The 24,073-nt window shown below is 42.9% G+C and overlaps 1 long non-coding RNA gene across 1 annotated transcript; it reads left to right on the top strand.

The window, feature by feature from the left end:
• Positions 1–417: 417 nt before the first annotated feature.
• Positions 418–10,073, top strand: LOC147197496 (uncharacterized). The gene is made up of 3 exons (XR_015102535.1): positions 418–760; positions 6,630–6,732; positions 9,625–10,073. It is a non-coding gene; the product is annotated as an uncharacterized LOC147197496 (long non-coding RNA).
• The last annotated feature ends 14,000 nt before the right edge of the window (positions 10,074–24,073 follow it).

Below are 24,073 nucleotides of genomic sequence, written 5' to 3'. Positions count from 1 at the left end.
TTCGTTGAACTGCCCAAGTTGAAATGTTATCCATTTTTTGTTGCCTTGAAATCTTGAGTTCACTGAACATTTTTAAAAATATTTTATAATGATTTATCCTCATTTTAGTAGAGGGCTGGCTGAAGCCTATCCCAGAGACAGTCCAGTGAGAGTACACTGGACTGATCGCTAGCCTATTGCAGAAAAACAAAATTTCACACAAACCTTCACTCTTAGAAAAAACTAAAACAAAAAAAAAAAACAATAACTTCATTATACAGCCATTTCACATTGCTAAGTCAATCATATTAGAGCTTTTCATTGGCCCAAAACCAAAGTAGATTTGAGTAATTGGTTGATTACATGTACTTCATAAGTGCCAATAGGCACCTAGGTCCCCTTATGCACTTTATTTTATTTATTTATTTTTTGCACTTTGCAGACCCCCGACCTATGACTCGTGGACCTCAGGAAGTTCCCGGAACGCAGTTTGAGAACCACGGCTCTTCCCTACTCTCGCCCCCGCCCCCACGGCATCTGGACCGGCCCAGGGCAGGAGTTGAGCAAGTCCAGAGAAGCAGTACAGGGAAACCAGATGATAACAGGAGTCGCAGGCCTGGAGGATTCTCCAGGTGCCAACTCAGAGGATACGCAGCAGCGGCGGGCCAGGAGAGGATCTGCTGCTCCCATTAAACAAGACGTAATGGATTTTCACAAGACATCACGAGCGCTTCCACCAAAGCCTAATGGCCCTGCTGCAGCTTCTCCGCACGATTATGAGGTGAATAGTGTAAGCACGAAGGCCCCACTGAGCGACGAGGGCGCTCCTGCCCAATGTCTCTCACACGGCACACTTCATTATTTTCCCACAAGTTTGCGTAGTTGTGCGGCGAAAGCACAGAAAGGTGTCACGGTGGGGCCGACTTTTAAGACTTCTCAGTGCGTCGCAACTCAAAATATGGTGAACTTCTGCGGCCGCCCGTCTTGATGGAAACAACATTTTTGTGGGCCTGGAAGCGCAAACTGCCTTTCAGAGTGCCAACCGCAAGCCTTATTGTCACAGCGTGAAGTGGAAGTATGCAATTCATGCTCACGTTCATTGTGTTGCCCCGCACACAACAAACAACAATGGTGGACGAATGCGCTGCAATTGTGGCTCGCACAATCGATAGTTTCCTTTCATTTTTAACAATTTTGTTACAGTGCAAAGGTCACGCGGGGGGAAAATGTTGGCACTTTGTTGACCAGCGACACGATGTAGGTCAATGTGCAATTGGTGCGTCTGATTCAAGATTGGCGTTGCACAACAAGAGGGCGTGACGTTGATTCTTCAGGCTCTGTTTGGGTTTAATTTGCAAGGGTTGAAAGGATGCAAGGGGGAAGTTGTTTTGGTGTTCGGCAGTGTGCCTGCTGCTTACAAACTGGCAGCTTGGTAATGAAGTGCTGCCTGCGTGAGTGAAAAAAAAATCCATTGTTTCACACTCTGTTTTGGAGACAAGTAGTCGCCAGGGTAGCAAAAGCCATACTGGACGTTGGCCGGTGGCTCTTTTGCATGAGACAGGACCGTCCTCTCAAAACAGGCTAACTTCTGGCGCGAATCTTCGTGGGTCATTTGTAAAAAACAAAACAAAAAAACAACAGGATCACACACATGCTTTTAAAAACATCTGGAAACGTTTTTTTTTTGTTTGTTTGTTTTAATTCGGGGGAGCAACATTTGTTTCCTGTTGGAGTTGTAGGGAATTATTCAGAGACAAAAATGAAGTCAAAATATGAAGAATTTGAATGGTACTGAGGGGCCTCTGTACATAACATACATTTGTACAAAAATCAGAACACATCTATCACTACCATACATTCATTCAGTTGTAAAGTCAGAGTAGTTGAATCGGAAAAACTCTCCATCCATATAAAACAATCAAACGGCGCTAACTAATCGAGCCACCTTGTGCCGCATGACCAAATTATTTGATTGCGCTTTCTGCAATCTCAAGATGTTCAGCTAATATATTCTTTGTGGTCCTAGAATAAACTCAGATGAAAAGTCATCAGGAGGAGGGAGTGGTAAACCCGTTTTTAATGAAAAATGTACGGTATACTGTATTGGAACTTTATTAGCATTTTGGGAGTTTTTGTTGTTGTTGCTGTTGTTTTTTTTAAGAATAGTTTGGGTAGGGGCGCCCCGGTGGTCCAGTGGTTAGCGCGTTGACCTCAGTGCAGAGGTACCGGGTTTAATTCCAGCTCCGAACTCACTGTGTGGAGTTTGCATGTTCCCCCCGGGCCTGAGTGGGTTTTTTCCGGGTACTCCACTTTCCTCCTACATTTCAAAAACATGCATGGCAGGCTGATTAAACACTCTAAATTGTCCCTAGGTGTGAGTGTGAGTGCGGATGGTTGTTTGTCTCTGTGTGCCCTGCGATCGGCTGGCAACCGGTTCAGGGTGTTCCCCGCCTACTGCCCGAAGACGGCTGGATAGGCTCCAGCACCCCCCGCGACTCTTGTGAGGATTAAGCGGATTGGAAAATGGATGAATGGAAAAGTAATTTGTAGAGTCATAACGTTGTCGGAATTACATTCGAATTTTTTTGCAAAAAAGCCTGAAGGTTACGAGAAGCAAGTCAATGGTCATGTAAAAGTTGGAACCTTAAATGAGAACAATCTGGACACGATGGAAAAAGTAATAATTTATGATAAATTCTTAACAGTACGCAAACCCAAAAAGTTATATTTAATTTTACGAAGATAAGGATGTCATCTTAAAATGAAAAAAGTGCAATGTTATGGGAAAAAGTCATGATAGTAACACCTTCTAACTTTTTTGTAACGTTACAGCTTTATTCTCGCAACATTAAGAAAAAAAATGGACACAAAATAATGGCGAGTTTCACAGAAAAAATTAAATTATAAAAAAAAAAAATTAAATTTTGTTTTGACCGCTACAACTGTATTACTGTAGAATTCGCCTTTTCCCTCCCCAATTTTTGTTCCACTGTGTTCCTCCTACCCCTCCGCACATTGACAGGCGAGTAAAAAGTCCCTCAAATAGCACGTCAAGCGAGGATCACGGGGCTACCGAGAGCATGGCGTGGGGTTTTCACGTTGTTTTTAGCTTCATCAAAGTGTTCAATCAACTTCACTTCCCTGCAGCTAGAAACACCGTCTTGTGACTAGAGGGCGAAAAAATAAAATCAAAAAAAGCTTGACGGGTGAGAAACTTTCCGAAGGATGGAAGCAATCACTGGGAAATGGTGTTGCATTTGTTGGCATTTATTGTGTCATCGGAGGGGGGAGATTAGACCAAAACCAGAGCAGGAAAACTCCCGACACCTGCTTTTAATCTAATTTTTTTTTTTTTTTTACCCTTCATTCCATCCTGGCAAGTGCTTTATTGCCTGGTACTCTCAGTTGGTATTTCATGGCTAGATTTCAAATTAACTGTCATGACCTTTAACGTTTAAAAAAAAAAAAAAAAAATGCACCTGAGTTTTTTTTGGGGGTGGTCGAGTAATTTTGTGCAGACGTGCTCATGTGATGCACAGCAGTCGCCTGCACCCAACATGTGCATCTGTGGAGGAAATCCAACCAGGTCCAAGGCGGCCTGGACTGCGCTGGACGTGGCCGGCTCATTGTTTTCATCCCCTTTTTTGTCTTTTGGGTGACCTCGCGTACACATGCTCACACTCACAAACACATGCGAGCGCCCACACACAGACACCTTGTAGATTTCTTGCTTCACGTCTCAAGTATGTCGTGCGTGTGTGCGCGTGCGTGTTCGTGCATGCGTGCGTGTGTGCCGAGGGGCAAAAGTGAGACAGGGGAGCGTCAAAAGGAAGAAGTCCACAGAACGACGCCGCTGCGAGCAGCTGTGGCACTCCCAGAATCCCCCCGCCAAAGCCCCTACCCCACATTGCCCCCGACCCCCCCCCCCTCCCCCCTCCACTCCTTGATTGCTTTCAGCTGGTACTTGAACCTTGGGCCTTTTGGGTTTTGGAGACCAGCCCAGATCCCCCGATTCTCCCCCAGCACCCCATCCAGCTGCATGACCCCTCTCTGACCCCAAGCCGAGGATAGGAAAATAAGAGGCGTGCCAAGCCAGAGAGACTCTTTTATTTTGCCTGCTGGCACGCTGCCGGTGACCAGGGCTTACATAATGGGAAACATAGCAGGACCCGCTAGAAGGAAGGCAGCCCCTGCCCCTCGACTCCCTTTTTCCTCCCTTTTTCTCCCCATCTTTCTTTTCCTCTCTCTCTCTCTGTTTGTCATATAACTCTTTGGGCCCACTCGCCCAGGAACATTTATTACACGCAGACACAATCCTGAAGCCGAGCCACCAGCAACATCAGCACGCACGCACGCACACAGACACACAAATAAATGCAGTTGAACTCGCATGTGGGCGTGCATTTGCATACTGAAGAATGTACAGTTTATGCATCCTGCTGCGGAGAGTTTTGGATGGAAACGGCACGCAAAAATGCTGGGTTGCGTTCCTAACACACTCATTGAGGAGCTTGTAGATTTTGAGCAGATTGAGTTAGAAAGTTGGGTTTATTATTTTGAACCAGGGTATTGGTTTGGACATTGGGTGGGCTGAAGAGATGAAGCTTGTCGTCATTTTAGGGTTTTGTATACTGAAGTTGAAGGGTTTTTTTGGTCCAAAATTTTGGCCCGGTGACTAAATGGGTAACCCCACTGACTTTGGATCAGAGTGGAGGATAACATCCAGGTGGGTCATGAGGCCAAACCCTTTATGCCATATGCAGATTGCCAGCCACTGCTGGTCCCAAACCCCGACCCAATTGTGTGGAGTCAAATCCTCAACCAAATGTGCCGGGTAGGAATATTCCAGAACTGGCTCCGTCTCTGATTTTGCCATCTCACTCGATTTGGGTTACTTTTAACCCAGCAGTTTAAAAAGTATGGGAATGTGCAGTGAAATAAAATTATGAAATAGATTTCAAAAGCACTTATACTCCCGGCTGACTTCACTTCGCACGGCAACTTTCATTTCGTTTGCGTGCAGCATCACAGCAAAAGGCCACGTCACCAGGTTTGCTTTGAACTCTCTGCCCCACTAATTGACCTGAGTCTGTGGACCACAGAGCCCTACTGGGTTTATATTCAATTAGCATTTCCTTAATGTATTCCGGAAACCAAACCATTGATTTATTTACAGACCACGAGCTGTAAAGTGGAAACTTTCGAACTCAGAACCATCCTATTCATTGTAAACGGCCAACAGTATTTACTCAGCTCTTTCGCATCCTTTCAAATCATTCAAGTTCACCTTTGTGACAGAGCTATACACGGCTGTCATTCCACTCAAATTGTTACATTTGCTGACTCCATTACGTCTCAAGAATGTCGCCAGAAGAAAGTTCAAGACTGTGATTCCTGGAGTGTTGAACAGAATATGTCATTATTTATCTGACCTCTTCGATCAGACATTCTTCCAAATCTGCCGAGTTCCAGCTGTGGCACAGAGCTGTAATTCCACCTGAGAGCAAAATGTGGCAACTCCATCGAGTTTCAAGCAGGTCATTTGAACATTGCGATTGCTACAGTGCCAAAAAGAAAAATGGACCCCATCTGACGTTACCGTAAACCGTCACGATTATTTTCTAATCAATTGAGTTCTGCTCGGAGAAAGAGAGTTAAAGGTTGTGATTGCTCGGGTGCTGAACAGAAACATGGAATTATTCATCTGACTTGACAATTCGGCTCCTTCAACATCCTTCCACATCTGCAGTGTTCTAGCCGTGACACAGAGTAAAAATGTCGGAATTTCATTATGGGCTGCGTTTTCCTGACCGGCGTAAACCTTGCGCGGCACCTGGCCTGTCTCTGCGCCAAGGCGCTTCAAACCCGATGTCGGTCATTTCACAGACAATAGCAGGCCAGCAGATCTGCAAAAGGGAGGGCTGCGCCGCTCTGAGAGTGGCCAGGGTTGACTTCAAACACAGCCATTCAAAGCGTTTCCTTTCATTGCTTTGAAAGGCGGTATACTATTGGCATAGTAAAGTCTTGACTTGGGAGGTCTGCGCTGTGAAGTGGGCACTTGCAGACCGCCCAAGCTTGGCTGACAATTTACGATGGCTAGATTGCCGAAAAGAAAACTCACAGCTTATTTCATCCTTCCATCCCTGATAAATCTTATAGGGTATTGCTTTGTCAGAATATAGTAATCATTCTGATTCTGTCTTGGCGTCCCTTTTATACTACTCATAAGGATATCGAATGGCTGATGAGTAATAATGCTTTTGTCTGTTGAATGACAGTCTGCTCGAGTTTGGCTTCTTTCGGCTCACACATCCTGTCTGTGGTCATTGGTTAATGGGCCCCTCAAAAGAAGTCGGCCGTTTGAGCAAAGCCGATATTTTAATGTTTTGTTTTTCATTTTGCCGTGGCCGAGTGGTGCTGCTTGTCAAAGCAGCGTGACTTTTCCACCCCCGGTGGAAGCCAACGGCAACCAATTAGGAGGTGATGGCAAGCTAATTAGCAGCACAAGTGGTTTTAGGATGACATCCGAGGAGCGCCGTGCCGCAGTTTAGCACCGCCCAGACTGGGAGATGTGGAGCCCACAGAAATAGAGACAGGAATAAGAAATATGTTATGTTGTAACCTCTTACAAGCTTTTGTTTTCCTGTTAGGTGAACAGACCGTCAATCACAAGACCAGTTTGAAACACGTGACTTCCCACTAATGCCGTCTCTGCCTGAACGAGTATCGTATATACAGGGACTCTTGAAGAAGGTGAGTTAAAATTGCTTCAACATAAATTTTCTGACTTTGGCGATACACATCCGTTGGAAACAACAAGGTTCTTTTGATGTCACACTTCAGAGAGTAAAATTCGAAGGCCCTTCAAGTGTTGTGACTGCTGGAGTTCTGAATAGAAACATCCAGCCTTCTGGATTTAAAAAAAAGTGAACATTCTTGAACCCACATCCGTTGCCAGAGCCGAGCCTCTAGGGCAGGGGTCCCCAACCTTTTTTGCCCCACGGACCGGTTTATGTCAGACAATATTTTCAGGGACTGGCATTTAAGATGTGGCGGATTAATACATCAAAATAATATGGTATGAGCTGCATGAAAACTGTGGTGTTTTCGAAATATAATAATAAACACAAGGAGCGTCTAATCTGGCCGCAACACTGATCGCTATGGTAATGTTTAATGCCTTCAAAATACGATACAACGCAAATTCAAAGTGCATGAAAATGACGACTCACCACAGCCCCGAGCTTGATTTTCTGCAACTAGACGGTCCCATCTCAGGGTAATAGGAGACAATGACACCTCAAGTGTGTTGTTTATGTCCAGTCTACTTCGTAATTTTGTTTTAGTCGCCGTTGCTGCAGAAACCCCCCACCTCACACAGGTAGGATGTCGGAAATAGCAACAGTGCTATTGTGGCGATCTCAGAGTATTCAGCCATAACTTTAATCCAGTTGTCTTAAACGTACTTTTAAGGCCGCCGTCATTTGCGATCTCCAGCAGTTTTTTTAACTCATTTTGCGACCTCCAACGTTTTGTTTTTAGCGTCATCGGTCACGTGACGGAGAAGCATGGTTTGACATGAGTCAAGCATGACACAGACGGATGTACCGGAGAATCCGGTAATTTTTCAAATTAAAATATCTTTCGTATTCCGAAATAAATAAAACGGAATTAAGGCAAGTTCTTTCTGTGCGGCCTGGCACCAAATGCCCTGCGGACCGGTACCGGTCCGCGGACCGGCGGTTGGGGACCCCTGCTCTAGGGTGGGCGACGTTGAAATGCATGGGAGGGCCACATTTTTTTAATACTCCACAGACAGCACTAACTTTGCTCCATATACTTGTATATATTTGCATAGCACTGCTAGTCATTAGTCTTGAATGGCACGCCCTATGCGACATCGGCCGGTAAGTATTGTCATAGACAACATGTACACGCACGACATATACATAGACACCGCGCCCATATTGGATGTGGCTAATGAAGCTACGTATTTATGAAGATGCCTCCTTCACTTAATATATCATCAAGCAATAGCTCATTTCATTAATACCAAAGCATTGCTCTTGATTGTGTTTCATCATTCAAACAAAATTTTACAAAATTATTATTGCCGATATTTGGCGAATACAATTGACACATGTAACATGGCGGCGACACAACTGGCATGGCGGGTGCGCTGACTTGTCGCTTCGAACGGCCCTCGGTTCAATGGGCGTCTGCAGCAGAAATGAAAAGGAAATATTGAAACGAAATTCGATTTTCATTTTAGATGTCCAGATGGATGTGGCTCCCGTGGTTTCTTTTACGAAACCATGTACAAATAGCTCCTGAGTTTCTAACAATAATGTAATATGTTCCTCATTACTTAGTATGACGCGCCGTAGTATGACGCGCCAGGCCAGTTGAAACGCGAAATGTAGGTCACTCAATGTCGCCTAATGTCCGAAAACTGCGATCAATAGTCACCAAAATGTATATTGACATCAACACTTAAAATGCTCACATAATCTCTGAAAGTATGTCAAGAACGATTGTCCAAGTAGTTTTATTGCTCTTGTTTGGTTGTAAGGTGTCCTTGAGTGTTTTGAAAGGCGCTTATAAATAAAATGTATTATTACTATTATTATTATTATTATTATTATTATTACGGACCTCATGGCAACTGCATTTCCATTGTGATATCTTACAAGTTTGTAGAGTTTGCTTCAACCAATTTTAGATGATTTAAAAAAAATTTGTTTTTATTCAATGTCTCTGGCCAAGGTGACCTCCAGTTAACCATTTTTTTTTTTCATCGTTGCACACCTACCAGCTGGCTCTTCGGTTAACCCCCACCCACCCCTCTTTCACTCACGTTCTCCGCTCCTCTCACACGTCCTCCGCTCCTGTAAAGCTCTCAGCGAACTCGGGCGCAATAAAATTAATTCACTGGGCAAGCGTTGAGGGAAAACGCCGACCTTCTCTCGTCCCTTTTGCACTCTTTCATTTTTCTCTCCTTTACGCTTCCTACTTACCCTCTTCGGGCCTTCTTCTCCCACATTGTAATAACAGTCATAATGATAATAATGGTGATGGGCCCAGCGAACGGTGATGTAAAGAAACAGAATATTAGAATAACAAACAGCCTCTCCAACCAGGGGACATCATTTGACCCTTTCTGAAAGCCAGACTTTCGTGTGTGTGTGTGAGTGTGTGTGTGTGTGTGTGTGTGTGCGTGTGTGTGTGTGTGTGTGCGTGTGTGTGTGTGTGTGTGTGTGTGTGTGTGTGTGTGTGTGTGTGTGTGTGTGTGTGTGTGTGTGTGTGTGTGAAGACGCAGAGAGGGAGTTTGCTGGCATGCTGTATATACGGTCACTTCCTCTCCAGTTTAAACAGAGCAGGCTGTGCTGGCAACCTCTGCTCGCCTTTCTCCAAATGGTTTGCATCATGTTTAAGCGACCCCCCCACCCCCACCCCTCCACACACGATCTCCCCGCCCCCCTGCCACCACCCTCCCTCCCTCGGCTCCCTCTCTGCCTTCATTTGTCTATAAATCATCAAAATCTCAAAGTTTATGTGCCTGAAAACAGAGACAATCCTTCTCCGTGGAGAGAGGGGCATGCATAAGAAAAAGCTATAAAACGGATTTCTTTCCACTTCAAACAGGGCCTCTGCTCGTCACCCCTTCCGGCATTCTGATGGTGGGTACTTCCCTGCTGGATCTCCAGAGGCTGCGCCGAAACACCACATCAGAGGATCTCGCTGATCTCCTGATCTCCACCCCCACTGAAAGTCCTCCATGGCGCTTGTGGTAAAACACATCCCTGCCAAGATTGGGGCAAAATTGTCATCAGTAGGGGAGTCTGCCAAGGAACATGAATGCACTGTCTTGATCTTGGACCCCGACTACATCAATTATCTTGAATCGAATGTCCTTGAAAATGTTCTTCCAGTGACACCGATCGGTCGTCTTGGAAAGTCAGTCAATTGAACTCTGATGGGGAGCCTCTTTCGAACGAACGTGTTTTGACCAAATATTTTGCTTCAAATATCCTTTGAAATCAAAGGCGCTCTTTCTGGAAAACAACATGTTGAACCTGTCCAACTGCAGTGGCGTGCTGAGATAAAAACATGATTTACTATTTGTCTTTGTTTGTTTTCAAGATCGGAGCCATTGTGGCATTCACTTTACACCAAGCAGCAATTTGACAGATAGTGAACAATTCATCGAAAAAGGAGATGTCAAACTAAACATAAAACAAACAGAACGGCATGTTTAATATAGCTTCACTTAAAGTTTGCTTATGCCAATGCTAACCATCGAACATGCAAAAGGGCTTAGACGGGCTAATGAGGAACATCAGTGTTGCAATGTTCTAACCCCTTAAACAACTAATATTGGAACACAAATGTTGCAACATGTGCACACAGATAATGTAACAATACTCACAGCCATATATTCTTTATCCTCTGCGAAGAACGACTCATATTGCTGTGGCGTCCTTCGTAAGTGTCACCGGCTCTTTCATGTATGTCTTTATTATACTGCCCCCGGATGGCCATGTTGTGCACCAGACAAAGCAGCACAATGTTGATTGAATTGAACTAAACATTTCTTTACATTCCATTTATGTACGTGTATATAATAATGGTATGTTTTCATCAAGTGTTATATCTAGCTCTAATTTTCCTTAATTAAAAAGCACACATACAAAAAATATACAGTATATTATATATTTTGCTACGTAAAACATCCACTTTACCTCAGTGATGTCAAGCATGTTGCTTTGGATATTGATCCTGAAAGTCTGAAAACGTTTTTGTTCATCCTGATGGAGCTTTTTAGGTCAGGTGGCCTTCAAATCCAAATACGTTGTTTTTGCTTTGTCTTTCTGGCTGCATTTTCAACAGATATCCATCACAACACAAATAACCTCAGTGGCTGTATACAGTGTAACTCACAGCAAAATATGTCCGGCCTCCAAATCTTACAGCTCCACCGTACTGTGTGGCCAAGCAGCTGAACGCAACAGAATTTTGACCCACTTTCAGGGTCATGACTGAACTTGTTTGCCAGGGTCTCCGCAGACGTCATTTGTGGCTGTATTTTTGTCTTTAGTTATTACTTGGGGACGCGTTTTTCTAATATTTCATTATCCATTCACAAGAAGAATACTGCTGCGCTCTCTCGACCGCAAGCCACAGTGACCTCAAGAATCGACATAAAATGGAGTTATGACCTTTTGTGACACAGCAAACGACATGTAAAATACAAAAAAAAACAAAACAAAAAAAACCACCTAAAAACATCCGTCGCATTGTGCAATCACGTGAGGTTAGCAGATTGTTTTTATTTTTTTGAATACTTAGGATTCTTGCGCATTGATTGAGACGATCATGTGGCTGATTTATGAGTCATCGATACAACACAATTGAGACTTGTTTGAAGTGACAAACTGCCAGAGTGACGGCAGCCAATTCTGAATGCTTTCAATGTGGTGGTGCGGCAGTAGGGGGATTAAATGTTCCTCTGCGACACAGGTCACTCTCTACTGATTATCTGATCATCATGTGTTTCCTCATCACAGTGTTCTACTTGCTTTTGTGGACGTTCCTGTGAGAGATCCTGCTCTGACTTGAATTCAAAAGGTCTAAGCACTCTTCATGAGGATATTTTGAGAGTCGTCGCAGCCTTCTGGTTGGAACGCAACCGCACGCTAATAGTGACACAAACATGTTGGGGACCTTGTTTTTTACAGAGTCATCACAGCATAAACCTTCAGCATCCAAGACATGCACACACACCGGAATAATTAAGTGTGCCGCACGCATGGCGATGCAGCCGAAACTGAACTGCAGTCATGATTGGCCAAAGATCGGTTACCGGTTTTGAGATTCAAATTTTTGCGTTACAATATCGCAAATTTAACATCCAATCGAATATGTGACTGAGCTTTTACGCACACGCACACACATACACACACACACAAAACGTTTTAAGCTTAAATAAGAACGAGCTGGCTATGGCAGCCTTGCCAAGCCATGCAAATGCAATATATACAGTAGGGCCCAGCCGATTAATTATATGCGCTTATAAAATCGCCAAAAATCGTCAGATCACCCCTCCCCCACCTCAATTTTTAACACTTTACAATATAAGACAATTATAATGTCACCCGCCCCAAAGAAACAAAACAAAAACACCCCTTCTGCAATTTTTTTGTTTTCAAATGTTCTGCCTGTGTTTCATATCTTTATCGTAAGTATTAAGGGGCCACAAACAAAGCTATTTTCCATCCATCCAACCACCTATCCATCCGACTCTGACCTTCCTGTGTGGAGTTTGCATGTTCTCCCTGTGCCTGCGTAGGTTTTCTCCGGGTACTCCGGTTTCCTCCCACATTCCAAAAACATGCATGGCAAGGTGAATGGAGCATTCGAAATTGTCCCTCAGTGTGAGTGTGAGCGCAAATCTGTGCCCTGCGATTGCCTGGCAACCAGTTCAGGGTGTCCCCCGCCTCCTGCCCAAAGACAGCTGGGATAGGCCTCGGCATGCCCGCGACCCTTGTGAGGATAAACACATCAGATAATGGATGGATTGATGGATATTCCATGCATTCTTGGTTTATCTGTGCTTTCAGATGGAGCAGTACATGGGCCACGACTGATATCGTTTCACAGGATCACAAAGATGTAAGAATGGACACAAACGCAAATTGACCAATGGCTATTGTATTTCACAACAACACTGTCCTCAGACGCACAAGCTCTCAATTTACACACATGTTCATGCTCTTTTGAGTAGTGGGGACCTGGATGTCCATTCTCAGCCAAATAAACACACACATACACACACACACACACACACAGACACGCACACTCGATCTTTTGACTTGGGAAGACTGAGTTTTGCATGGCACAGACCAGTTCCAACTGAAAACTTCACCTTTTAGCATTGAACACATCCACAGATGCTCACACACTCCTCTCTCTCACATATACACACACACACACACACATTTCGAAATTCATTTGAAAAGAGAAAGAAAAGCGACATGGTTGGGCACAGCTTGCTGTCAAATAGTGCTGGTGAAAGTGTTGCAGATGAAGATGACAAAAGACTGTGGGGACAGTGGACACACACACACACACACATATACACACACATTTACACACAATTATGTGGTATGCTTACAAAGAAGCCCCCCAGTGCAGCATCTCCTGAAATGACCATTACGAATTACTGCATTGAAGCCTCAATCTGCAGAACTTTCCCCACACAAATGGCATCCCCACTAGGACAAAAACATTCCGCTCACTCGTCAATTGAATGATAAATCAGCAGGGGAAATCACCACTGTGTGTTTTAGTGCTATCTGGAAGGGGAGATGAAGACGAGCCTCTGCTCTTTCTCTTTCAAACAAACAAAGGTTTGCCCTGCAGCCTGTCTCAGTGAATTGGACCAGGATCAGAACGCCATCCACCGCCGCAGATAGTGAGGAAAAGCCCACGAGCACACCAGGTGTCACGAGAAGCACGTGAGTCTGAAATTCGTATTCAATGTGTGATAACATATGTTGATAGTTTGACTTGACTAACAGGGTAGGGGACTCGAGTCACATGACTTGACGCGAGTCAGACTTGAATCGTTGACATTAGGACTTGGGGCCTGCTTGTCTAAAATGAAAGACTGTTTTGAGTTGACAAGTCATGCCGGTTTATATTTGAAAGTCTGCATTTTCAAGTCTGAGATTTGCCATTCGTTTTGTTTGTGAAAGAAAGGTTCAGCTTTCTGACTTGTGACGTGAAGCGCAGAGGCCTCTCATGTAGGGAGCTCTGAAGATGATCACATTTGGTTTTTCAGGATTATGCTTTGGAGAATATCATGAATGAAAGGATAGCAACACATACAAGTACATACATCATTCAAGAATGGTACATTTTAAAGTGGGAATGATTCGGTTGTATTCAATACACTCACGTTTTTTTTTAAAAAATCAAAACCGATTTTACGATTGGTTTTCATCGCACCCCTGGTTTGAATTGCACCGTCTGAAATGAACCTGTATTTATTTCGGTTTTAATGACACGTGGGCGTTGTTGTCGTGCACGCTGATATTTTTAGTCGGGTCACTGTGGGAGCTCGGTGTCATGTGTGAGCATTTCCAACAGAGAATAGTGATTAAACAGCATGGAGTGGGGGAAAAAAGAGCATCCGTGCACTATTGCAGCACAGTCGTAAAGCATGCCCAGCTCAAAAAGTCTTTGCCATATGCGGTGCAACTGTGGCGGCGGGCCCCGCTTTAATTAGCACAATTAAATAGGAGTCAGTGCTCACTTTTCCTCGCGACTCTTCTCTTTCGTAATTAAAGTCATCCCAAAACCGCACGCATGCGGTCGTCTAAAAATAATGCCAGCATGTGCCATTATTTTACAGTGTGACATCGCGCCACGGCCCCATTTTGGGATGCGGAGAGCCGGTCGAAAGGTTACCCCGTTGCCAGGGTGAGCCGGATCCCAAAAAAAGCCCATTTCAAACACTGCGTTTTCATCCAAAATCGGTGACTCACATGCCGTTAACAGAGTCCACACTGGGTCCGCGGCCCGCGTTAATAGAAAACAGATGACCCCGAAAGTGGAGGTTAGATACTCGCGCACTGATTGATGACCTCTTGCTTTCACTGCAACTCTCGTGATGTTACATGTGGACACGCACACACACACACATTATTTCACTGTAAGCGCTTGTGGGCCTCGTGACGTGCGCCTGCACTTTGTGTGCAGTAAGATCAGTTATTCATGGCCGAGCAATCTGATTGGACAAGAGGCATGACATGAGTAATGATATATGTACACATGACAACAGTATTGAGATTTTTGACTTGACGTAGCCTCACAGGTTTTGTAAACCTTTCGTTTGGCCTACATCAACAGTTAGTGGTTATCTAACATTTATTGTGGGTTGTTAAACCCTTGGCGCCGCAAAGATGAACAGGTTTCAAGGCAATGAGAAGAGCCCGGAGAAGTCACCGCATACGTCCAGGAGTGCTCATGTGATTAATCACACGTTAAGTGTACAAACAGGAGCAGATGCTAACACGGCTAACAGGTGAACAATTGGCTTCGTTTTACTTTTCCGGAGTTTGCTGTGTTTCTTCGCTCGACTTAACAAGACTTGGACTAATTGTCTGACTAGCTCAGTGAAAGTGAAATAGTAAAACACGGTTCATTTACTTCATTCTTTTTTTCAGCTTGGCACTGACACTTTGGGTAGTTAGCATGCCGCGCTAATGGCAAACTTATTCTTGGCAGAGAAGAAAAACTTATTAAATAAACAACCAAATCATAAATCGCTGTCATTTATTACTGTTAAATAAAAAATAGCACTTGCGCAACTGTGGCCTTGTGCCCATGACTAAATGAAAGATACAATAACATACAGTACAAAATTACTCCCTCTTGTGTCATATTGCTCAATTAATTTTGATGGATTTTTTTCCCCACTAAAACTGGTAATTAATTTTTTTATTTATGTATTTTGATTTATAGTGTTGTCATTTAGTCATTTTTTATTTAGTGTAAATTATGAGTACCGATTATAATTTGCATATCCACATAAAACACTATTCTAATACCTCCAAATGTCATGAATCAAGCACCATGTCTCACAATCAGTGTGGCACGGTGGGCGACTGCTCAGGCCATCCGCCTCACAGCACAGAGGTGCAGGGTTCAATTCCAGGCGAGTGCAAATAGTCGTTTGTCTGTGTGTGCCCTGACATTGGCTGGCAATCTGTTCAGCATATCCCCCTTCGACTGCCCGAAGACAGCTGGGATGGGCTCCAGCACGCCCCGCGACCCTTGTGAGGATAAAGCGAATCATAAAATGGATGGATTGATGGATGGGTACACAATCAATAGGGATGTCCAATGGAACTTTTTTCTGGAGTACATAACTCTTGAGCAGTCACCGATACTGATAACAAGCACTGATACCACTGGTACTTTTGATATCATTTACCGAAAACCAGTGACCTCGATATCCCAATACTGTATTGGATTTTCTTTGAATGAAATTAATGGCAATTTTCTATTATCTTTATCTATATCTAAAGATATACGTACAGAAATGGCATCTTAATGGGCATCTTTCAAACATGTACTGTATGCCTTTAGTTCACGATCGTAATATGGCCAATGGTGGTCGATACTGGTATCGTCCGCCGTCATGAATACCCATACCTTCAAATAAGGCCAGGTATTGGCCCGACAATGACACCAGGTATCTATACTTGCCCATTCCTAATATTTCATCATGTCACATGGATTAAACAGGACATTAAAATATTATATTTAAAAAATGCTCATTTTAAGAGCGCAACTGATTTTTACTATTGTTAATACCCGTTCCAAAAACACTCAAATGTAAATATTTATACACTGAAAATGCACCATTTCACTCCTGCATAAAGCCGTTTAATAGAGTCTGTGACCCACTAAAACAACAAACAAAACTCAGTCAGCTCTTTCAATACATTTGAGTTTAGTTGAGTTTTGTTTTTCCTTGGGCAAAATCAAAGTCAAACAAAAAAAACTTCAATCAAATACAGGATGCCATCTTAAATCGATGACTGTCGTGATGGTGCCATTTCAAAATATTGATTTGAAATTATATATTTTTAATTGAACATACCAGATTGAAAATGGTTACTTTGGAGTCAGCCAATCCTCCATTAAGCATCTCCAGCTGGTCCAGAATGCAGCTGCTTGCCTCTTGATTGGTACTCGTAAGAGGGAGCACATAACTCCTACTCTGGCATCCCTTCACTGGCTCCCACGGGCATTTTAGAGTTCTTTTCAAGATTATATTATTTGTTTTCAAATGTTTAAATGACCTCGCGCCACCTGCCCTCTCTGAGCTCATCCGCCCCTGCACACCTGCTTGGTGGCTCATAGAAGTACCAAGAACTAAACGGAGGCTCAGATGGGATCGAGCCTTTTCCGTAGCTGGTCCCTCTCTCTGGAATGACCTCCCACTGAACATTCGGCAAGCCCCTTCGCTGCCCATCTTTAAAACTCGCCTCAAAACTCACTTGTATTCTTTGGCATTTGACTCAGCATGATTCAGATTTGATCTTAGTTTTACTTTTTGTACTGATTTATTGATTTATTGTTGTATATGTTAGTTGCTCCATGTACAGCATTTTGTATGCAGCGATGGCTGTTTGAAAGTGCTCTATAAATACAGTTGAGTTGAGTTGAGATTACCAACATTCACAGGAGCATTACCTCCTTCCCTTACAGTGCGAATCAAAAATGAGATTTATTGCCTTGTCAAGACAGAATTTTTGATCCACCTCCAGCCTTGATCATTTTCTCACATCATTCTTCACATTCTTGGAAATGTGAGGATTTGATGCTTGAAAGGAGACCGTTCAACAATCTGCACCAAGTGTCTTCCCCCCCCCCCCAAAATAAATAAAAAATCTGAATTTATCCTTGAGGAAACATTTATGTCCACTTTTAACTGTATGCCAATCCATCAAGAAGAAGCTGATAAGTCAGAAAAGAAGACGTTTTGTGAGTTTTTAAGAATGCGCCCCTTGGAGAGAGCTGATTGCTATACCACACTGATGGGCAAATCATCTAAAAGCGGGTGACTTCATTGAGGATTTATGCACCTGCTGCTTGGTCACTTTGAATATGACCAAAGTCTTGATGTTCAAAGGAAAAGTGCCTGGAGGTACAACCGATAGCAGGTTCCAGTTCCATCGTGACGCTATTGATTCCCGACAATTACTGTAATCCCACCACTGCAAAGACTGTCATCACATCAGCAAAGCGGCCGTCGGTATTAAATGAGCTTCGGGACCATCCCGAACGTCAGGTGTGTGTGTGCGTGTGTGTATGTGCATGTTTGAATGATTTCTGGCCTCTCTTGTGGCTACAGGTGCTTCACATTATGCCTCATAAAAGCCAGTGAGTGAGGAAAATTACTGCCACAATTTGTTCAGGGGGGTGCGGATGGGAGGCTGGGAAACGAAGGGGGCCCGGGGGGTACTTGAGTAGAGCCTTATGGATAAAATATTGACATATGAATTTGTGACTGTGTTGTGTCTGCTAAACGCTTCAGCATTCCAATCCTGTGCCAGGAAAGGCCATATTGTTTTTGAATGGAATGATTTAGCACGCGCGTGTGTGTGTCTGTGTGTGTGTGTGTGAGTGTGTGTGCATGCGCGCATGTGTCCTAGGGCCAGCTGGCACGCTCTTGGGCCCACGGTGTGTATGCCATACGCGCCGGGGAGGAGGAAGGTCACGGGGGTCACGAGGAGTGCACGTCGCCGAGAGGAAGGCAAAGTAATCTCCGAGATGGCTGGCAACTTCCTGCCTCGCCCGCTGCTGCGCCTTCGGTGGAGAATTGGATCAGGATTCGTCCGCTCATTTGAAGGCTTCCTACGAACTGTGGAAGGGGGAGGTGAGCTTTAAATTATTTTCTGGACTTCACACTCAGGGGGTGATGCTGTGCTGTGATCCTCTATCCTGGCTTATTTTTTGGGCCTTACAGTGTCGTTGTGTAAAAGCAAATTAGAGTTGCACGCTGAAGCTAATTCTTTACTTCTGTTAGTGACATACAGTATAATGACAGGCCAAACAATGAAATGCCCCTCCACTTGTTGGCAGAAGGTACATTCCACCTACTGCCATTCATATGACAGAATAATGTAACAGGCTGTGTCTAAATTCATAGGCTACTTCCTCCGAAGGGCGCATTTTCGACCGCATGTTCGCGGCCGCATTTTTCGGCCGCAGCATAACGTCACTTACGGCATAACTCGACCTAATGTGGTTTCCCATTCTAGAAAGACACTTTGCAAATTGGCTTTTTTCGATGCCTCCTCATGTAGCCTCTGTGAATATTTGGACAGGTTGAATCATGTGGTCGAATCACGCCAGAAGTGACATCACGCGGCCGAATATGCGGCCTTTGGAGGTCCCAGTCTCTGAATTTGGACCCAAGCTAAACAGACGCAAATTTTACACTGAGTAATTGGTGAGTAGATTAAACGCAATAACACACGCACACACACACACACATATATATATATATATATATATATATATATATATATATATATATATATACAGTATATATATATATTAGTGCTGTCAGTTTAACGCATTATTATCGACATTAATTTAAAACAGTTTTAACTCGATTCATTTTTTTAACGCGAGATTAATGCGGCACCATGTCACAGCGGATGTTAAGTTGCTCAAAAATAATAAAATGTGCTCCAAGTTTGAATAACTGCTCCAAGTGAAAAAATGTTAATGTAAAATTGAAAATCGAAATTGTATTTCAGTAAATATTTAAATTTTGCACGAAGAAAACTGATCCATAATTCCGTGTTGATGAGAGAATTAAAATGGGAAAAATAGGAGAAAAACAAATCAAAAGAAATTTAGAATAGATAAAAATCTGTGATGAATTACAGCTAATTCTGAGTTAACTGTGAAATTATAAATTTGATCGCGATTAAATATTTTAATCGTTTCACAGCACTAACATATATATATATATATATATATATATCAAAGATGAACATGTTTACATCATACACAAGACTTCTTCTTGCATTAAACGTACTTGGCGCGCACCAATCTCCTGCACGGTCTCCAGTGAGTCCGTTATGCTTGCACCATGTCGACCACTTGCCTCCCCTGTGTTGAATTTAAAGGGAATGAGGGGAACTGCTTTGATTGGCTGGCAATCAAGTCAGATGTGTTCACTCCCATGATGGCGGAAATGCTCATTTTTAAATGCGACCATCGATGAAAATACCAAAAGAAAAAAAACTGCCTCGGTGCGCACAGTTGCATTGCACTTTGCACAAAACTTGCCTTGGACATGAAAATAGCGCTTTTGACGTCAAAAGTTTGAGAACCACTGGAAAAGTTGTTCCTAATCACGTTGGTATGTTATGTGGACCTGCTTGTTGTCAACATAGCAACAAAGTGTGATTGGTGAAACATGGAGTGTAACCATTCAAACAAATACTAAATACCACCCCAATCCATCTTGTACTGTACTTCCGCAGCTGTGACTGTCGAAAAGAAAACAACAGCGATCATGTCAACAAGTTTTCTTTGTTGATTCTTTTCCTCAAAATTTACACGTCGCTGCCAAGCAAAGTCACTTGGTGGTCAAGTGTGTTTTTGCTGAGCCGTGTTTTTACAAAAGCCACCCTTGATTTGGAGCAAGAAGGCGAAACGTCTGCATTTCCTCCAAACTCACCACCACAAATGGATCCAATGCAATCAGCAGAAACAGTCGTCAACATTTTAAAGTAATCCGTCACTTTTTTTTTTATTCTGTTTGCCCGACTTTGGAAATCATTTTTTATTTATTTATTTTTAAGTCTTTCGGGCAGCTCTGTGACCTCTTCGTTTGTTTCCAGAATGAAAAAAAAATCCCCCTTTCGTGAATGTCTTTTGGCTGATGGCATTTTGATTTTTTTATGCTTTCATGTCTTTAGATTTCCTATTGAAGTGGTTTGATCACCCGCCAGTGGATGTATTGTGGCAACAATTTACCACTCTAAGGGAGTTTCCCATAGCTCTAAAAATCATTCTTTGCCCTTCAGTCCAATTATTAGGATGACTATTGACAAGCCAGAAAAAATAAATAAATCTTTACATGGCTTAGCTGATAAAGCTCAGCTTTTAAATGATGCTGTTTTTAGACAGTATGGGCCTTGTTCACCACTGCATTTTTCAACGTTTTGATTTTTTTGGGGGTGTGGGGGTAATTAAGAAGGTTCTCGCGTTCAGCCTTATTTAGTAAACATCCTTTCATTCCCCATGGCAGGACCACGGGCTGTTTCATTCCATGACAAATATTGTTTTAATTTTGAAAAAAAGTTCAAAAAAATGCAAAACACATTGATGTTATTTAAATGCAAAATTTCATGAAGCAGCTTTATAATTCTTATATGAGAAATAGAGAAATACACAGTGATTATCTTAGCCCAGTGTGTGGAGTTCCACGGGAATATGTCCTCTCGTCTCTCTGTTTGAATCTTTATGTAAATAATTTTGCAGAAATTACTCTTTTTGGTGTACATATCGCTTTTAGTCTGAATTAAGAACATTGTTTTTTTGTTTTGTTTTTTCCAGATGGTCCTATTTAGTATGAGCATTAAATCGTAAACACCCATTCACCACATGAGGACATGAGCTTACTATTTCATACCAATGAGAACCATGTTTTAAGGAAAAAAATACATTTTTCAATATTAAAAAAAAAGAATTCTGCAAATGAAATGCAAAACATGTTTTAACATATAAAATTTAAATGTCTGGGGGTCCACTGGGGTCTGTTCTTGAGCCGGTATCATTTAATTGCTCAATTTTTGCGGATACAAATTCTGTGACAAAAGTCCACCTCAATAGACTCACATCAGAATTCTTGACTCTCTGAAACTTGACGCAAGTGACTTACAAATGTGTTATACTGCTTTTATTCTGCTGGCTTCTGATATTTTTTCTGAATTGAGTTGTGCCGAAAGCATTTCAAATTAAGTTGGTTGGTTTAACTCTATGCTCTATTTGCATCCATATAGTATGGATGCACACTTTATATGGATGCACACTTTATGAACCTACATAACTGCTTTATGAGCTTCGGTAGTTTACAACCTGTTGTAACTACCCTTCTTTCGAAGAAAGAAAAGTGTGTACGAAATAATGATTAAAGAGTCTTTATGGATTACAAGTCAATTTGTATGAAGCAGAATTTAGAGACTGTGACTCATTGCTTTTGATCGCTTCACCTCAAATGAGATTGGAAGTAGCCCAGAGGCAGAAAAAAAAAGAAAAGAATGAAATGTCTTTGGAAAAAAAATGGCAGCAATAATGTTCCACAGACTGAATGGTGGGCGTGCGAAATGTCACCTGCAGCACAAACATGGCAGCGTGTTGGGTCATGTACACACAGCGCTACACTGCTTCACAATACCACATATTTCGCTTTCTCATCCTCTTCTTTTTATTTAGAAACGTGTATCTTTTTTTTTTTTTTTTACTGGATGATAAATCCTTCCATCTTCTCCTACTTAAAAATACGAATGCTTGTCTTCTTAACATTACAGTTTCTGTCCCAATGACCATGTTATGAAGCACGAATTGTACATAAAGAGTATTACATAATATTTGATTTTTGCTCCGTAAAGTTCATAAGGGTTCATCATAAAGGCTCTATTGGACAATGGCTAAATGGCCAACATATTGGCTTATTTCAATGAATTCCACAAGGCTGATTTTGTTTGGGTTTTTTTTTTGTTTGTTTATTTTCTAATGCCATCGCAGAATGGTACCTGCGATAGTTCATGAGGAAAAGTGTGCCCATAACCATAGATTCACAAATGATTCGTAGATAAATCATTTATGGATAAGGAGTGGAATGGGCATTGGAAAATCCACTGTGGAATGTGAAGAGACCTGTTTCCCAAGCACATCCATAAGACAAACGTACAAAGGGCAATTTCAGACATTTTGTCAGGTCAGATCACCAATTTTCTAAGTAGCTGCTGAACCCGAAAACTTTCCACTATAACCCGCCATGTTTGTTTCAAGACATGACCCAGAAATAAACAAAAACAAAAAACACTTCGTCAGAGACTTGTTTTTGTCAGATTGTTGTGCCTGTTGAAAAATCACCATTTTTTTTCCAACCCCAGGTTAGTGAACAATCTTAGCGATAATTCCCCTAAAAACTGGCTTTCACACACCTAATTGAACTGCGACTGTTTTAAATATAAATGCATGTCTTGTTTACTTATGAGGGAAATCTATTTCCAGTCAGTAGCTTTGGTTCTTGTTTTGTTAATTTTGTATTTTGATTTCAGCAGGCACCATCTTTTCCTTTTTTTTCGTGACCTCTGCACTTACGCCTTTGCCTTCCTGCGCTTCGGTTCTCTATTTTTTCCACCACCACAAAAAATTCTCATTAGTCTTCACTACATTTCTGTGCCATACTTTTGTCAAACTACCCAAAGGATCAACTTAGAGATGTGTGTTCTTTACAACTTATTTCCTGCAATGCTGCAATTAGCTCATTTTCGCGGCTCATGGACACATTTTCAGAAAAAGGCAGATGACCAAAGATTTAGTTGCTTGCTTAATTTCACGCTTGATGGATACCTGGGCTGGCACTCCATAGACTCAAAAGTTGATTTTCCATCACATGTAATCCCACTTCCATTCTCTTTATCTCCAGGAGGACCATCAATGGGATTTCTCGTCGCTGCTCCTTCATGGCTGCAAAATGGTGTGCTTCCAGCCCCATACACGCCCCTTCTACAAGTCCTACCTCCTTGCCTGGGAACGGAGGCCCTGAGCGTGGCGGAGAAAACAAGCAGACAATCAGGTAGATGTGTAGAGAAGGAGAGGATAGGAGGGGAAGGGCAGAGCTAATGCATCGGTCAAGCCCCCCCCCAACGGATGAGCGTGGATAGCGAAGCTTTTAGGACAAGTCAACACATGTGATCGGCTTTGTTTGTGTGTTTGTTGAGCATTTCCTCCTCCATCAAAGAAAGAGAAAGGATGTGTGTATTATGTGTGTGCTGAAACTGGATTTGATATTAAAAAGAGAGCGTGTACGTTGTCGAAGCAGCAGAGGACAGGGTGGGCTCAGGGCAGGGCAGCGGGACGTCCCAAAGGGAGGAGTGGATGTTTGTGGTGTCCAGCCTCGACATGGGGGTTCCTGTGCTCCTGCACGTATTCAAACCCACTCCTCTGCAACTATGTCACGATGGAAGGAAGCGTCTCTTTGATACAGTGAAACACAGTCCATTCGGGGGTCATCCTCAACCCAACATTGGTTCAATGATTCCCATAGGAATTAATGTCCTTGTGAAACCTTGAATAACTATACAGAACATGTTTGAAGAAACACTACATTCAATGATAATCTGTGCTTTCGATGTGGGGCTGAGGGGGTGGGACGTGTTCTGATGTGAGGGTAGACCCCCCCCCCCCCCCCCCCCCCCGCAGGTGGACGCCAGGGACCCAGTCATCCAAAGAGCTTATGAAACCATTATATAACGCTTTTGTC

The sequence above is a fragment of the Hippocampus guttulatus genome, chromosome 12 (assembly GCF_054856545.1).
Source record: "Hippocampus guttulatus isolate MCC_2025c chromosome 12, RoL_Hgut_1.0, whole genome shotgun sequence".
Taxonomy (NCBI): Eukaryota; Metazoa; Chordata; class Actinopteri; order Syngnathiformes; family Syngnathidae; genus Hippocampus; species Hippocampus guttulatus.
This window is presented reverse-complemented; position numbering and strand designations above follow the sequence as displayed.